The sequence below is a fragment of the Thamnophis elegans genome, chromosome Z (genome assembly GCF_009769535.1).
Source record: "Thamnophis elegans isolate rThaEle1 chromosome Z, rThaEle1.pri, whole genome shotgun sequence".
Taxonomy (NCBI): domain Eukaryota; kingdom Metazoa; phylum Chordata; class Lepidosauria; order Squamata; family Colubridae; genus Thamnophis; species Thamnophis elegans.
Window position 1 is genome coordinate 78,066,655 of NC_045558.1, and position 17,125 is coordinate 78,083,779.

The following is a 17,125-nucleotide window of genomic DNA, read 5'->3' on the forward strand; positions in this document are numbered from 1 at the left end:
ATTAGTCTTTCACATTGTTGAAGAATTTTGACCGTTCTTTATAATATTGCTTTAGTTCATTGAGATTTGTAGGTATTTGTTTATGCTCCCTTGAGGTACTGCCACAGCATTTCAATCAGGTTGAGATCTGGACTTTGACTGGGCCATTGCAAGACTTGGTTCTGTTCTTTTTCAACCATTCTGTTATAAATTTGCTGGTGTGCTTGGGATCATTGTTCTGTTGCAAGACCCAATGTCAGCCAAGCTTTTTCTGGCAGACAGATAACCTCACATTTAACTCTAGAATATTTTAATATACAGAGGAGTTCATGATCCATTCAATGACTATAAGGTGTCCAGGTCTTCTGGCTGCTAAACAAACCCAAATCATCACTCCTCCATCACTGTGCTTGACACTTGGTATGTTTGTGCTGATAAGCTACGTTTGGTTTTTGTCAAACATGGCACTGTGCATTATTGCCAAATATGTTCCTCGCTTCTGTCCAAATGACAGTGTTCTAAAAGTCTTGTGATTTGTTCACGTCAATTTTGCAAACCTAAGCGATACTGCTATGTTCTTTTAGAGAGAATAGGCTTTCTCCTGGCAACCCTGCTAAATAAACCATACTTGTTCAGTCTTTTTCTAATTGACTGTCATGAAACTTATCATTTAAGAAACTGAAGTTTGTAGTCTGAGATGTAACTGTCATATTTTTTTTCAATTCTGAGTCTTGCACGGTCTGATCTAATGGTGAACTTGGTAAATCTACTCCTGGGGAAGATTGGCAATGTCTTGAATGTTTTTCACTTATGAACAATCTTCCTCACTGTAGAATACTGGACTTTAAATTGTTTTGAAATGTCCTTAAAAGCCTTCCCAAATTGATGGGCAGCAACAATTGCTGATCTCAAATCATCGCTAATCTCTTTACTCCTTGGTATTGTATTAACCTCAAAGCCAGAGACCAGCAAACTCCTAAAACTTTGGCTTTTATAAAGGTAGCTATACTTGCTGATGAGCAACAGATGAAGGGCACTTGATTAGCAATACCTGGCTGTTAAATAGTCTGTTCATATCGATGGAAGCAGTAAAGATGTATTAGTTTTTCATAGACGGCTTTTCTATTTTGACTTTCTTTTTGTAAAATAAATGATGACATGGTGTAACATGCCATGTGTTCCTGTTCATCTGAGGCTGTATTTACCTACTTTTAAGGACCAGATAATTTTCACTATGTTCTACATAAAACCATACAACTCAGAGGGTGTACTTTCTTTTTCACATCACTGTAGACAAGACCTTTTTCAATATAATTATTGCAGAAGGCATTTACCTACCCAATATCACTTTTAGTCAGGTAAATGTAACTTTTAAAGTTCTTGCTCATTTTATTCATAATCATTTAATGATTTCAAATGTTAATCCTTTTACAGCCACAAAAAATACTACAAAAATGACAATTTTCTTTCTTAAAGAAAAACCTTTGTAGGTTATATGCTATAGGAAACTATATAGCAGTATTAATTTCATACAGTGAGCAGAGCTGCTAGTGATCATATAAATCAACTGGAAGTTTTTAGATTAATTTTAAAAATCTGCTAATTAAAGTGAACAGTTCAATTCAAAATAAACAATCTTATAAATATGCAAATATTTACAAAACTTTAAGTGGCACTTCTTAAATGAGGTTCTCTTTCAGTACAGTATAGAATGTTACTTCCATAACAGTACATATTGAGACATCTCCAGGGATTATCTGAAATAAAAAATACTTCCATTGATAAAATATTCTTAGCAAAAATACATTATGGGTTAAAATTGTTCAGAATAATCACTTTGCCATATTGTAATCTGCTTACAAAATCTAAGTATTTTAATATTAGCACTTTAAATATTGATATTTAAATCAGAAATGAACTGAAGTTCAGCATTTTATTGTTTTTTTCACCAATACTGCTCTAGGATACACTTACTCATCCCTATTGGGAAGTCAATCTTTTCTACTCAAACACATTTATTTCCAAACAATTACTGCAGCCCAAAATAGAATGCTGTGAAAAAGAGAATTATTGAATTTGAGTAGAAAAAGACAGGAATACATTCTTATCTCTAAAAATAATCAGCTCTGCCCCTTCCTTCTGCAGATGAGCTTCTGACTGTTCATCCATTTACCTGTTCAGTAACATTATTTTGTCTACAGATCTTGACATACTTAGGTGGTTCAGAGAGCACCAGTGTGAACAAAGGATCATTTTCATTCAGCACTTGTTCTCATCACATCCCAAGAGTTTGCATCTCTTGAAAGCATTCTTATAAAAAGCTGGTTCCTTACTTCTCATTAAAGGAAATTGGACAGGAGATTCAAACTGACCCTCTAAATATTCTTTAAATTCTCTTAAAATAACTAAATAATCATATACTATTCATGTCACCATTTAGAAATGTTTAGTTATGTGCTAAGTGCTAAACGAAGAAGTAAAATTACAATGTCTCAATTTCGAGGCAATCTCTGCTTCTCCGGAAAACACCTTCCATTTCTCATACATTCACTTCCACCTCGTTATCTAATCTCCCATACGTCCTTCTCAGTCATCATCCCCCCACAATTTATCTTCATTTATCCGCAGACTTGCTGTATCTTCACAGCCTCACTTACCCTACCAGTACCCCTTCTAATTCAAGCCCTACTGTATTTAAATAGAGGAGGGGCTTTCAGAGACAACTCTCCCAGACTGCCCTTCGTAGCAAGCCCCACCCCTCTTGCCCTATAGACAACCCCCACCTTAACTTGCGTGGGTCCCATCCCCCGCCCCCAAGCACGACAAAGAGCCCCTGAGCGGGTGTGTCTTTCCCGTCCTCTGCCCCTCGCCCGTTTACTCGCTAGCCCACTCCCTGGTAATAGCACCTACTGCCGCCGGTGGCTTCCCGCCCACCGCGCTGCCTTTCACTTTCTGTCCGAGCGTCGGGTTCACTTCACTGATCTTCCCTGTCTTCTTGTCCCCAGCTTCGGACAACAGAGCGCCAAACCCCGCGGCGGCCCAATGGCCACCGCTCTCATTGGAGAAAACCTGCCGTCGTCGGGATTGGATATCTCTCCCCCTCCCCGCCCAGCAGTGCTAGGCAGCTACCAATCGGCGGCAGAAGGAGGCAGTGTCAGTGGCAATGTAGAGGTGGAGAATTCGTTTCTCAACTCCCCCCTCCTCCCCACGTGCGGGGCGGGAAAGGAGAGGGAAGTTCTTTGTTCTCGCGCTGGCTGGCTAGAAGAGATGGGGAGCTTTCTCCTCTTTTCAGAAACTTAATACCCCCCCCCCTTTCTTTACCGGCAAGGTCTGGTCCCGTATACTTTGCGTAAAGAGGTGGCTGAAGCGTGAAAAGTCTTCTTTCTGGGGTGCGATCGGAGAAAGAAAATTCAAGCCGTGCTTTAAACAGAAGGAATAAGTGTCCTAGCGGAACATTCGCTCATATCGGCTCTTTAAATCAGGCTACCGTTAACGGTCTCAATAGCTGGAAATCCCCCCCCCCTTTTTTTTTGCGCGCGCGCGGAAGTGCCAGTGAGCGCGACTGCTGTGGAACACAAATGAGCGCCTCGAGATTGGGCTCGGTGCCCAAATCCCGCCGTCTCCTGTTGTAGTCGCCGCCTACTCGGAGAGTTGCTGTTTGCTCCAATAATGAAACTGATGTAGGCAAAGCGTTGTCGAGCGAATTTGCCCAAATATTTCCCTTATTTCGAACAGTATTATATTGCATCAGCGTATATTCAATACCCACATTATATCAAGAAATACTTAATAGGTGGATGGTGCTTTTGTTTTCAAATTCAGCCGCAAATCATATTACATAATAACGTAGACAAAATTGGCAATTATCTTGAACTTAGAATTATATATTTCCCGCGCCTTAGAAACTTAGGCTGCAACTGCTATAAAGGCATGTATACATTTTTTCATTAAAATCGATAAAGTTGAATTGTGGTGCACTCATTAACCTCATGCCACCCATGCCTTGGAGACAATTGTACTTCAGAGTATGTAATTTGGGCTGATCGGCAGTAGTATATTTTATCTTGAATGCAGCAGGTAGTACTCAACTTACAAAAACAATTGAGCCCAAAATTTTTGCTGATGTGAAACATTTATTAAATGAATTTTGCTCCATTTTATGACTTTTTATGCTACAGTTAAGTGAATTGCTGCTGCTGTTCAGTTAGTTAAATGAATCTGGCTTTCCCATTCACTTTGCTTATCAAAAGGTGATCACATGACCCCAGGATACTGCAACCATCCTAATTTTGATCACCTGACTGGGGATGATGTAATGGTGGTAAGTGAAAAATGTTCATCTCACTTTTCTCAGTGCTATTGTAACTTTGAACAGTCACTGAATAAACTGTTGTAAGTTATTTTTATTCAGAAGAAAGCCTTACTGGCTTTTTTTGCAGGACATAAATTTTCAGTTAACCATGATATATCAAATTAGTTATTAAAGTCAAATGAAAAATTAGTCTAAGATGAAATATAGAGAAAACTAATTTAATGGCCATAGGTTGAGCACCCAAACACTACCTATCATATTTTTACGAGTATGGCACACCTTTGAATTTTCACTGAATACAGTATTTGTTTCCTCCTGAAACACCACCCCCTTCACTAAAATGGCTGTGCATAGTTTTTAGGAGCAGAGTGCTCCGAGGGGCTGGGGAGGGCAAAAATGAGTGAAAAACAAGCCGTTTTTTGCTCAATTTTGCCCCACCCCCACTATAAGCCTCCTAAAGCCTATGCATGCCCTTTTTTTTACAATAAACAGAACCGTTTGGGGGGGGCACCCCCAAGAGCACTCTACAAGCTTCCTAAAGATTATGCCTGTCCTCTTTTTTTAAAAAAATCAACAGGCCCATTTTCATGAAAAATGAGCCATTTTGGGGAGGTCTGCAGAGTACAAAAACTTTTTTTTTAAAATTGCCTCTTCAAAACCTTGGTGTGTCTTATACTCCAAAAAATACAGTATATGCTGTACATAATAATAAATTAAGATATTGATCGATAAGCTCTCTCTTTTAGGACTGATCATCTACAGTAAAGGTACTGCAGTCAAGAAATATTCTGCAAACCCATACTTGGTAAAAGGGGCAATGCATCTTAGAAAATATACTTAGAAGCTGTGATGTGTCAATACATACAAAGATCAGATTTGTACAAGAAGAGTTGTGACAAATATGGAAATGAAAGTTCCCAAAAGGAGAGCTTTCAACCATGAAGGTCTAACAGTCAGGACAAAAGTTCTGGAAATAAATTTACAGTATCCTATTTTCTATGCCAATTAAGGCAGGTTTCAAGCAAGCAGAAGCCCCAAAATTCTTCACAGCCATGGTTTTCCTTTAAGTTACTGACTGCACATTTCCAAGGGATGGCTCTTGAATATGTCCTAGCTCTTATTTTGTGAGGCCAAATGGAGATTAGCCAGTATGCAATCCAGGCTATTTAGTATTTTAAAATTATACACAATGAGCCCTGGGACTCCTACTCATGAGACCACCAGTACAACATATCCTGCTTTACTGGGAACTGGGCAGCATCATTTGTGAGTCACAGTCAGGGCTTGGGTTTTGGAGATCCTTTCTGCTAACTCTTCAAGTGGGGGAATTGTGCCCTCCCCCATGAAATTAGCAAGGAGATATGACTGCTTGGGCTTTAATGCCACAGAGAAAAAAATCACTTGGGGAAGCTTTGTATGGAGGTAAGAGGAGAAGATAGTTTCAGTCTAATTCTGAATAGGATTTCCCCGTGTGTGTGGTGTGTGTGTGTGTGTGTGTGTGTGTGTAGCTGCTTCTACAGTACAGACATTTTGGACAAATTTCCCTCCCACCAGACAGAAATCTAAGGTGTTCAGAACTTGCTGTGCCAGCCACTCTCAAATACAATCCTTACATGAGTACAATATAACTGAGACAAGAAAGGAAACCTTACAATTAATTTCTGTGAATGAAGCCAAGAAAGAAAAACCTTACAGTCAATTTCCACCCCCATAGTCTTTACAGCTGTCTTCTGGGGATTGAAAAGAGTCTTTCTGTCTTACTTGTCCATCTCAGGGTCCTTTCTGCTAGGTGGTATGCTTGGTGATAAGGCTGGTCAATCAGGCTTGGGAAGGTCTGCTCCACTCTAGCTGTTGTGATGACTTTCTAATGGAGGGCTGGATTCAAACCCAATTCCTGGCTCAGTGAATGGAAGGTCTCCTCTAGAAGCATCTGGATCCATGTGCTCTACTCATCTGTGCAGGGCTGAAAGACATGAGAACAAGGTCCTCTCCCCCCTTTCTGGTTGAGAAAGGCATTATAGGGGAATAAGAGATGGAGAGAAAGAGTGGGGTGGGTAGATGGCTTGCAGGCAGAGTTTGAAAAGGAACAACAAATCAGTATTGCAGTTATTAAACAGGTAAACTGGTAACAATATGGGGATATCACAGATGAGAAAAGGGAGCTGGATTCACATGCTTCAGGAAAGATATGAACAGATGAAATCATTTAAACACATACAGTAAGTGCAAGACTGATTTTTTTTTCGGTAAATGAACTTCAAACATTCCCTCATAATCTTAGGTTGTTACTTTAAAGTGCAGAGAGGGAAGGAAGGAAGAATACGTTGCTTTATTCTGTTTTTGTTGGCCAAACAAACACAAGACAAAGGCTCCTTTTTTTCTTCCTTTCCTCTTCTTCACTCAGCTTTATGGGCCCAACAAAACAAAGCAAAGGCAATTTCTGCCAGTGTACTCTTTTCTTTCTTTGAACAATTTAAAATTCTTGTCTTTTTGGATTAGAGATATTTTACAATTACAATTACCTTGAGGGTGCACAAAGACCTAGACATACACACACACAAAAACAAGGAGGCCAAAGAGAGGAAAACAGAACTTTGAGGTTTACACACACATTAGTCATTCCTGCCATAAGTTAAATTAGGGAATTAGGCACAAATTAGGCACAAATCTTAACAAACATACCATGTGGTTGCATAGAAGACAGAGAAAGATACAAACAGACAAGAAAAAAACAAAATCCCCAACATTTTTCCTTTTCTTTTAAATACCTTTATTTAACCAAATTGATTTTCGTATGTCATCCCTCAGCAAAGCTGATTTCTTACATATTTTTCTTTCTTTTTATTCATGCTGACTAGGACAGGCATCTGCCATTTGTCCCAAGCCTCAATCAAATCTCCAATGGGGGTTCCTATCAAGACCTTCAAACTACAGTCCCCATGTTCCCCTTCCAATGCAGGGCTCACTTCAGTCAAGTCAACAAGGTATCAGTTTTGTGGACTGAAAAATGTCTGGGGGAGACTCCGGTTTCCTTACAGAGTATGTGCACTCCCCTCAAATGGAAACTCAAGCCAAGTTTTTGGACTTGGGGGAAAAACCATTCAGGAGCACTTGCCATCCCCCCAGCAGACAAGTACTGGCCCTCCTAACTCAAGCCATAGTTTTCGGACTGGGAATAGAGACAGAGGTGGGTTCCTACCAGTTCGCACCTATTCGGTAGAACCGGTTCGTCAAATCTACCGAACCGGTTAGAAGAGGTTCCACCAGTGGACCCGGAAAGCAGGCCACACCTACAGAAGAGGTTCCAAAAATTTTTGAAACGCACTAGTGGTCCTTGGATATGATTATTCTACACTATCATGCTCATATTTATAAAACTCAGTGCCTCTGTGAAAGGTAAGGATGACTACTGCGTTTGTGGTGCAATCAGAACATTGCGTGTGTTGAATTAACGCAAACCAAAGATGCCTTTTAAAAAACAAGTTTACATCATATTCTTATGCATGCCAGTGCTGTGTGTGAGGTAATTTAAGGTGGTTCTGACAAGTGTCGTCGGCATCTTCATATCCGGTCACATGGGCGGCAAGCCACTCCCACAAAGGAGGCCACACCCACAGAGTAAGTTCGAACAATTTTTGAAACCCACCACTGAATAGAGACCATCCAGGAGGACTTGCTGCCTGGCAAGCAGGTACTGGCCCTCCTACATTTTACAACTTCACAACTGCACAATTACCTAACTAACTAACTAACTAAATTCACAATTACCTGAAAATCCTGGGGTTTGCTCTGGGATACACTGGACAGAAACAACAACAACATTTTTTTCTTCCCACCCTTCAATCACTGCCTGCTCGGCTTTCCTTCTTATATACAGAAGCTCCCACACTCTGATTCCCCCTCCCTTGCTTTCGCAATCCTGCCGGTCACTGCTCTTTCAAACTAGCAGCAGGTTGGGGGATGGCTAGAGGCCAATAGAAATGAAATCCAGCTTCTTTCCAATGGTGAAACATGCACACATGCACACCCATTCTTCCTCCTTCCCTAACAGAAGGTCCTGTGCTCTGGCAAATCCCCCATACTTTCCAGACTGTTTCTGCGGTTAGGAAATGCAGAGGAAGCAAGATCCAGCTGTGATTGGGAGGATCCCGTCTCTCACACACATGCAGGCATACACACATTTTCCACGCTTTTCAATGCTTTAAAATTAATTTAGAAGTACTCACCTTCTTTCCAAGCAGCCTTTGAGCTCAAAACTCAAACCTAGTTCCAAATGGCCAAGGTGTAGGAAAAACCCACCCACAGACTCAATGGGGTCTGTGCTAGCAACAGAGGCTTACCTGGGCCATATCCATTGGTTAGGTTAGCTTGGAGTCCTATCTTTGGGTGCCAAATTGTTGAAAGAAATGTCCTTCTGGGTTCAGTTCCAAGTGGGAAAAAAGCCAGTGGAAACATGGAGGCTGCTTGGAAAGATGGTTTAATGGTGGACAGGATCACATGGCTTGAGTTCCTGAAACAGGACCACATGCTTCAAGATGTTGGGTGAAGAAGAAAAAAGGGGGGAAAGAGGATTGCTGAGAGTTCCTGAGTTTTTTTATACTCTCTGTTTGGTCCCACCTCTCTGTTTCCTGTTCCTTTGTAAGAAATATATTCTGATTGGTTGTCAGATTCCCAGGGGCGGTTGGTCTTAGCTAACTTTGTAGGTTGTGTGTCTTTTGAGTACCAAGCTTGGTTGAGTTCCCTGATGCCATGTGGTGAGTTTCTGTTGCAGATGGGTCTGCCTGAAGGAGGTAGAACTTTGTTATGTAGAATAGATTGGCTCATTTACTGGCCCATTGACAAAGGTGGGGGGAAGCTATTAAGAGTGAGTCTGTTTCCTACCTAAAAACATGTTTCTCTGGCTCCTCATTGACAAGAGTGGGGGGGATGAGTTTCTGCTTCCATTTTAGGGGCAGCTATTCTGCCCTTTTAATATTTCCTAAAATAATTCATTTTCTAGGAGAGGTGGTTGCTAACTTCCTACACCATGATGCTCAGTAAGTTGAAAGGAAAGAAAAAAAGATAACTAATAATAAGCTGGATGGGCTTAATTATAGGAGAGATAGATGCATTGTTGGAAAACTTAAGAATCAGGCTAGGACAGATCATTATGGAAAAGGTCTATTTATATGACTATGTCAGATTTGATGGCATATAATCATAGATTAACACAGTTCACAGCAATTTTCTTAATTGCTAGTCACTTAATAAGGATTCAAAGTTACAACCAACTCCCCAAAAGTTATTTTTGACATATCCACAGAGTTTCAGTGCTTTGTGTACATGCGCTGCATACACATGCAGAGAGAGGGGGGAGGGAGGAGAGAGAAAGAGACCAGTCAAATGATCACATATTAACAACTGCAATAACCTACAATAGAAATTCTCGGCTCAGCTGTAATTTGGAAGACTACAGTTGAGTCTTCTGGATCACAATAAAGAGAATTAACTCGCTGTGGATCTGGGTATTGTTTGAATGCAATTCTTGTGTTCAGAAGAATAACATTTTTTCCCTACAATGGAAGACATTGCTGATTATAAACTCCTTAAGGGAAGAATTTTAATACTTTGTTCATATGGTTGTGTTACCTGCTAAAGGCACAGTTGATGCTAAATAATAAAGGAAGATACAAGTATACAAAAAAAAGAATATAAGTTAAAATCAATTAACATGCATATCATTGCATTGTTTTTATTTATTTCATGATGTTCTTGGATGCTCAACTCTAAATTATAAAGAAAACAATTACACAGTTATTGCAAACAACTATTACAATAAAATTATTATTTTGGGTTTAAAAGTTAATCTAAGAATGTATTATTCTAGTAGAATTTTCAGAAGAAAAATTTGAAGTCAGAAGGATTAGAATTTGCAGGTGGTCAAGAAATGTGTTTCTATAATGAAACTGAGAAAATGTTGAAACAGAAAATATTATGATTTGCTCAAAATTGTTTAAAGGAATGTTTGCTTTCACAAATACTGTATAAAATACATGGTATAATAAAATATGTGCAATACATATTGTTAAGTCCTCGGACTTCCGACCTGGGCTGAGCCAAGTTTCACTGATTGGTTCCAGCTAAACGTAGCTGCAGATTGGCGGGCCGCCCGATAACGGTCTTACAAATAGCTGTCAGACTGTCTCTTGTTTGTCTGTCGTAGTTCTATGCTAGCTTGTTAATAAATGGTTCAACTGCAACTTGGCGTCTGGTGTTACCTGCGAACAAAGCACTGACGATGAGGATGGCAGGATTCTCGACCACACATTTGTTTGCTGAGTACAGCCCAGACCATGAGGCATGGGACGCTTTTTTGGAGCAGTTTGAATGTTTCCTGCAGGTGCAAGATTTGGCTGAACTCTCCCCTGATAGGAAACAGGGAATTTTTCTAAATTCCTGTGGGCCTGAAATGTTCGCAACTGCCCATGCATTGGTCGCGCCAACCCCAGTTCATACTGTTACCTGGGATGTTTTATTGGACAAATTAAAAGGGCATTATGCCCCCGCTCTCTCTCGTTATGCCCGACATTACGCCGTTCGATATTACCTGCAGCGGGAGGGCCAATCTATAAACCATTATGTTGCTCTCCTCTGGGCAGCGGCTGTGAATTGTGAGTTTGTAAACCTGGAGGAGGTTCTATTAGAGCAATTTATCTGCGGCGTTAGGGATGTGCGGTTACAAAGGCATTTGATTTCTCGAGCAGAATTGACTCTCTTCCTAGCCGTGGATGAAGCGCGGGCCTCCGAGATGGCTGGCTACATGACTTCCGTCCTGCAGAAGTTTCAGCAGGGTTATGTGCCATCTGTCCAGCCACCCTCAGTTCACCACCAGATCAGGGATGATGAAACTCTTGGCTCTGAGGCTGCTTCCGGGGTTGGCCGCCTAAAGACAGTGGCCCGACCTCCTCAACCTCAAATTGGGGGGGGGGGGGAGTTGCCTTAGCTGTGGTGGCAAACATCTCCGCTCTCAATGTAAGTTTAAGGCTGCTACTTGCCACCGTTGCGGCAAAAAGGGGCATTTGGCCGCAGTATGTGGGCTCCTTCGCCCTGCCCCACCCCGCCTATTAACCAGCCCATGGGCCGTCACAGCAGCATTTGCTCAGCCCACGATGATAGTGACTGTCTTTCTGACAATGTGTGCGGGTTTGATGAGTGGTCTGTGAGCTCCGCATCTGTTGCACAGAGGGGTCGTTCAAAGATCTACCTCGTGGTTTTGATTGAGGGACGTGAATGTGAGATGGAATTGGACACGGGCTCCGCGAAGACTATCATGTCGTGGCAGGCCCTAGAGAAGATTCTACCCTCCATTTGTCGGGACCAGCTCGTTTCCTGCCCTTGCCGCCTTCGTGACTATCAGGGTAATGCTATCTCCATCCTAGACTGTGAACAATTTACTGTGCAATATGGGACTTTCAAGAGTCAATTGCCCTTGATTGTTGTGGCCCAACCTTTGGCTTTACTCTTGGGGATGGATTGGTTTAGGGCCCCGGGGTTTACTATTGAGGGAATTCATACTATGCGTCATGGGAATCTATTCTCCTTGCTGGTGGATAGGTTCGCCGATGTTTTCGACAGCTCTCTGGGCTCTTATACAGGTACTCCTATTTCCCTCAGCCTTGATCCCCAGGTGGCACCTATTCGCCTCAAGACGAGATGTGTTCCATTGGCACTCTGGGAGAGGGTGTATGCGGAGATGGACAAATTAGTCTCCTAGGGCCTGTTGCAGCTGGTTGATCATGCCCACTGGGAAACCCCTATTGTCACGCTAGTTAAGGCGGATGGTTCAGTGGGGATTTTAAGTCAACTTTGAATAAAGCCTTACAGGCCCATCCTAACCCTGTCCCTTTGGTGCAGCATGTATTGCACTCGTTGGGACAGGGAAAGGTCTTTGCTAAGCTTGATTTGGCAGAAGCTTACCAACAGCTGCCAGTTGACGACGTCACCATGGTTGCGCAGACCATTGTTACTCATGCTCCATGGGATCAATGGCGTCGTCCCATATTTTGACAATGTTCTAGTCGTAGCGTCAGGCAGCGTTGAGCTTGCCCACAAGTTGCACCAGGTTTTTCTACGATTCCGACTGGCTGGTCTGAAGCTTCAAAAATCAAAGTATTGCCTTGGAGTGCCATCAGTTGAGTTTCTTGGTTTCTTGATTGATAGCCGGGGCATACATCTGACCCCTTCCAAGGTCGACGCTATTTTGGCGGCTTCCGTTCCCACCTCCAAAGCTGATTTGCAGGCATTTCTGGGGTTGCTTAATTTTTATTCTGTATTTTTGTCCCATAAGGCCACTGTAGCAGAACCCTTGCACTGGCTACTGGATAGCTCGGCCCCATGGGTTGAAGGGACCATGAATCTCAGCCATTTGCAGCTGTTAAGAATTTACTGACCTCTTCTGCTGTGTTGGTGCAATACAGCAAATGGCTTGCCTTAGTATTGGCCTGCGATGCTTTGCCCTTTGGGGTGGGTGCAGTGTTGAGCCATGTTTTGCCCACTGGCCTTGAGGCTCCAATTGCGTTATATTCTCGCACCTTATCGCAGAGCGGAATTATAACCAACTCGATAAGGAAGCCTTGGCAGCCGTTGTGGGAATTAAACGATTCCATTACTACCTTTATGATCGGCCATTTCATCTGGTGACCGACCATAAGCCCTTATTGGGTCTGCTGGTGAGGAATCACCCTACCCCGCCGGTTTTGCCCCTGCGCATGTTGCGGTGGATGGAATTTTTGGCATCCTACAACTATTCCCTGTTTTATAGGCTGGGCAAGGCCATCGGGCATGCAGATGCCCTCAGCCGTTGCCCTTTACCCATCTTGGTTTCAGACCCCGCTCCTGTTTCCACTGTTTTTCTAGTGGATGACAGCGATCTACCCCTTTCTGTCATTGATATTGCCTGTTATTCTAGGAAGGATGCTCTGTTGTCCAAGGTGTTGGAGTGGGTCCAGCGGGGGTGGCCTAAGGGGCCGGTGGTGCCGGCCTTTTCCCCTTTCCTCCACTGCTGTACAGAGCTCTCTGAGCTCCAAGGTTGTTTGTTTTGGGGGACCAGGATTGTAGTGCCGGCGGAACTGCAGGCTATTGTCCTCGCCTGCCTCCATGATGGCCATCCGGGCATAGTGCGGATGAAGGCACTTGGCCATGCCTATGCCTGGTGGCCTAATATGGATGCTGACATTACGTCCTGGGTTCAGCGATGCCGTCTGTGCCAACATAGCCGGCCGGTTCTCCCCGCTGTTCTGGTTCATGACTGGGGGACGCCACGCAGCCCATGGTCTAGGCTCCATCTTGATTTTGCAGGGCCGTTGGAGGGACATACATATCTCTTCGTGGTGGTGGATGCGTTGTCTAAGTGGATAGATGTTTTCCCCATGACATCCATCACCTCAGATGCTACAATCAGGGTGCTGGGCAAGCTGTTCGCGACGCATGGGCTGCCGGATACTATTGTATCCGACAATGGCCCGCAGTTTACGCCCGCTACCTTTCAGACGTATTTAGCCTCCTTGGGTATTAGACAGGTTTTTATGGCTCCTTATCATCCGGCAGGGAACGGTTTGGCAGAGCGAGAGGTGCATTCAGTTAAGACGCATTATTTCGCCTTGGCCCTGGTAGCTGGCGCTCTCGCCTTGCCATGTTCTTGCTAGCGCAACATACCACCCCATGCCAGAACACGGGCAGGAGCCCAGCTGAGATTTTGATGGGTCGCCGGCTTCGCACTACATTGGATAGAATTCATCCTATTTTGATATCGGGCTGCCACAGCTATCCCCTGTCTGTAGGGTTTTTCAGGTGGGGGGGTTGGATTTTTGCACAGAATTTCGCAGGAGACCCTAAGTGGCTGCCAGCAATTACCCTAAGTAATTGCTGTCACTGGGCCCTGTTCTTACAGGGTATGCCTTGACGATGGCAGGCAATGGCAGCGTCATATAAATCAATTATAGCAGCGGGGTTCTGAAAACCCTCTTGATTTCCACTCCCAAGAGGACGCTGACCTGGCCTCTGACGTCACCTGCCAGCCATGCTCTTCACCATTTCCAGCTTCGCCTCCTTTACAGCCCGACTTGCTCACGCTGGCTCCCATACCAGAAATGGGTCATCCTCTTACGGGGGCGGAGTCTTCCGTGGGCCATCCTTGCCCATCGGGTCTGTTGCCAGAGACCTGTAACACTCCTTATCCTCCATCAGTATCATCCCCCAAACTGCGCAGGTCGGGGCAGATCCGCTGTCGGCCTGCCTATCTGTCTGACTATGCTTGTGCGATCTGGGGGGAAGGAGTGTTAAGTCCTCGGACCTCCGACCTGGGCTGAGCTGAGTTTCACTGATTGGTTCCAGCTAAACATAGCTGTGGATTGGCTGACCACCTGATAGCGGTCTTACAAATAGCCGTTAGACGGCATCTTGTTTGTCTGTCGTAGTTCTATGCTAGCTTGTTAATAAAGCTAGCGTCTTGTGTTACCTCGGCTTGTGAACAAAGCACATATCTTTAGAAATTTTGATTTATCTGTTTTAGATGTACAATCACCATATCCAATATTGCTACATGTTGTGCATGAATGTAGATAATTTACCTGATTTTTCCCCATTTTAAGTCCTTTTGTAAATAGAAAATGTTCTTAGTAAAAATTAAAAGACACTTCTGTATAAATATTTCCTAGAACTTATTATTCATTGCTATAAATTCATTGTATATATTGCATTCATTGCTATATATTACAAGTAAATTTGCATTTGATTTTTCCATATTTCAGAAAGAAGGTTGTATGTGCATACAATAGTTCTGTACAAAGCATTCTTTCAAATTCATTCTTTCAATATATATTGCAATGTACAGCTGATGTAAGTAAAGCACCTCTCTATGTATATTGTACTGCACTTACACATAAATGGGATGTGCCACATGACCACCATGGTGGCAATTTTTTCTTGGTGGTAATCAGGAATGTTACTGTTCTTTTAACAACAGTTAACTCTGAATAAAATTCAGTTGATTTAGCAAAGAAGTGATTTATATAAATCTATATAAATGAGTAATGCTTTAATTGGCAAGTGGTTTTTCCATTGGCTGGTGATGTTGCTAAAGTCGGAGGAGAGCAGCCATTACTGTAAAACAAATGATAATAATGTTCTCTAGATGCAAGTCAGAACAATAAGGCTGGCAATAGGAACACCAGAATTTCTGGCTGTTTTTCTGTTAACTCACAAATTCAAAGAAACTTATGCTGTGGGAAAAAAGTCTTATCTACACAAGCATTTTTATCTGGCTGCATGAGTTTTTAAGGTAAATAAGTTTGAACTATTTAAACTTCAAAAAACAATAACTTATTAAAATAAGCCAAAAATATATAGTTCATTAATATGACTAATTTTTAAAAAGCACGTGTGGGGTTACATTTTACTACCAGATGATAGAAAGGTAATTACATGTAAAATAATATAGGACTATCACATGAATGGAGCATAGTGGTTCACATGGTTAGGATGCTGGGCTGGAGGTTTACAAGCCTGCATTTGAGACTCAAATGCTGCTATATGGCAGAGTAAGTTCCCATCGTTCGCTACAGTTCCTTGATAGGGACATGAAAGGAACTCCCATGTGCATGGGCAATACTGTGGGCAACTGTGATGTCACCAGCTAACCCTTTTACTCTGGAAGTGCTTTAAAAGGTGGTTCCGGCATGACCAGGATAGGAGGATCACATCAATATTTTTGTTATAGCAGAAAAGAATTAATGGGCACAAGTTTTAAAAATCAAAATGAAAACAAGAATACATTTATGTTAAAATGTTTCAGTTTCCCAGGCTACAGGTGGTTCTCAATTTAACAACTGTTTGTTCAGTGGCTATTCAAAATTATAACAGTTCTGAAAGGACATGAGGCCTGCTCTAAATTCTGATTGTTGCAATGCCCATGACCCTGTAATCAAAATTCAAGCACTTCATAGGTTTACAACTATGAGAGCACTACATCTCCCCCACTCCCGCTATAAACTGGAAGGCTAATCCCTCTGTAGTAAAGTCAATCTTCTTCAAAGCTACAGAGGAATCTTTCTCTGGCTAGGCAGAAACAAGAAGATTGTCTTTCTAGCCTTGATGAAGATGCAGAAAAGGGAAAAGGATTTGGACTCAGGTGTAGTACGGCAGGGCAGAGTGAAGGCCCAGACTCTCAGGAATGATTGTGAGGAGAGGAGACTCACACACTGGTGGACCTAGTCAGTCAAGACTTTTTGACCTGCTGCAGGTTTTTGTCTGGCCATCTGAAGCCTTCTGCGTGTGGTAAGACATAGAGAATGATGAGTAGCAGAAGGCCTTCTCAGTAGTCGCCCCGACCCTTTGGAACGAACTCCCCGTGGAGATTCGTACCCTCACCACCGTCCAGGCCTTCCGCACAGCCTTGAAGAACTGGCTAGCCCGTCAGGCCTGGGGATGAAGATAGTTGCCCCTCCCGAATGATGAATGCATGTTGGTTACTGTTTTTATTATATGTGTCTTTGTTATTGTCTGCATTTCCCCTTCCCTGATTTTATGTGAGCCGCCCTGAGTCCCCTCAGGGAAAAGGGCGGCCTACAAATGTCAATAAAATCAAATCAAAATCAAGGAGAATAAGAAAAATGTGTGCTGGTTGCCTTAGCCAGCCAAGGCTTCCCAACCAACAGAGGTTTCTGCATGCCAGTGAGCTCAGGGGTTCCCAATGCTTCCCCACCTTCTGAGGCACCTCTGTGTGATCACTTAATGACTGCAATGGGGAAAGCTGAGATCTTGGTCATTGAGCAAAGCAGTCACAAGCATATCTCACTT

The 17,125-nt window shown here is 42.8% G+C and overlaps 1 protein-coding gene across 5 annotated transcripts in view; it reads right to left on the reverse strand.

Moving 5' to 3' along the window:
• The window catches only part of EZH2 (enhancer of zeste 2 polycomb repressive complex 2 subunit), a 62,951-nt gene extending 59,909 nt beyond the window's left edge, over nucleotides 1–3,042 (reverse strand). For 3 of the 5 annotated variants that reach the window (XM_032235808.1, XM_032235806.1, XM_032235803.1), the window contains exon 1: nucleotides 2,890–3,042. The gene's annotated coding sequence lies outside the window, so the exon portion shown is untranslated. Of the gene's footprint in view, nucleotides 1–2,885 lie in introns of all 5 variants that reach the window. The other 2 variants (XM_032235807.1, XM_032235804.1) reach the window with 1 other exon arrangement.
• Nucleotides 3,043–17,125: the final 14,083 nt, after the last annotated feature.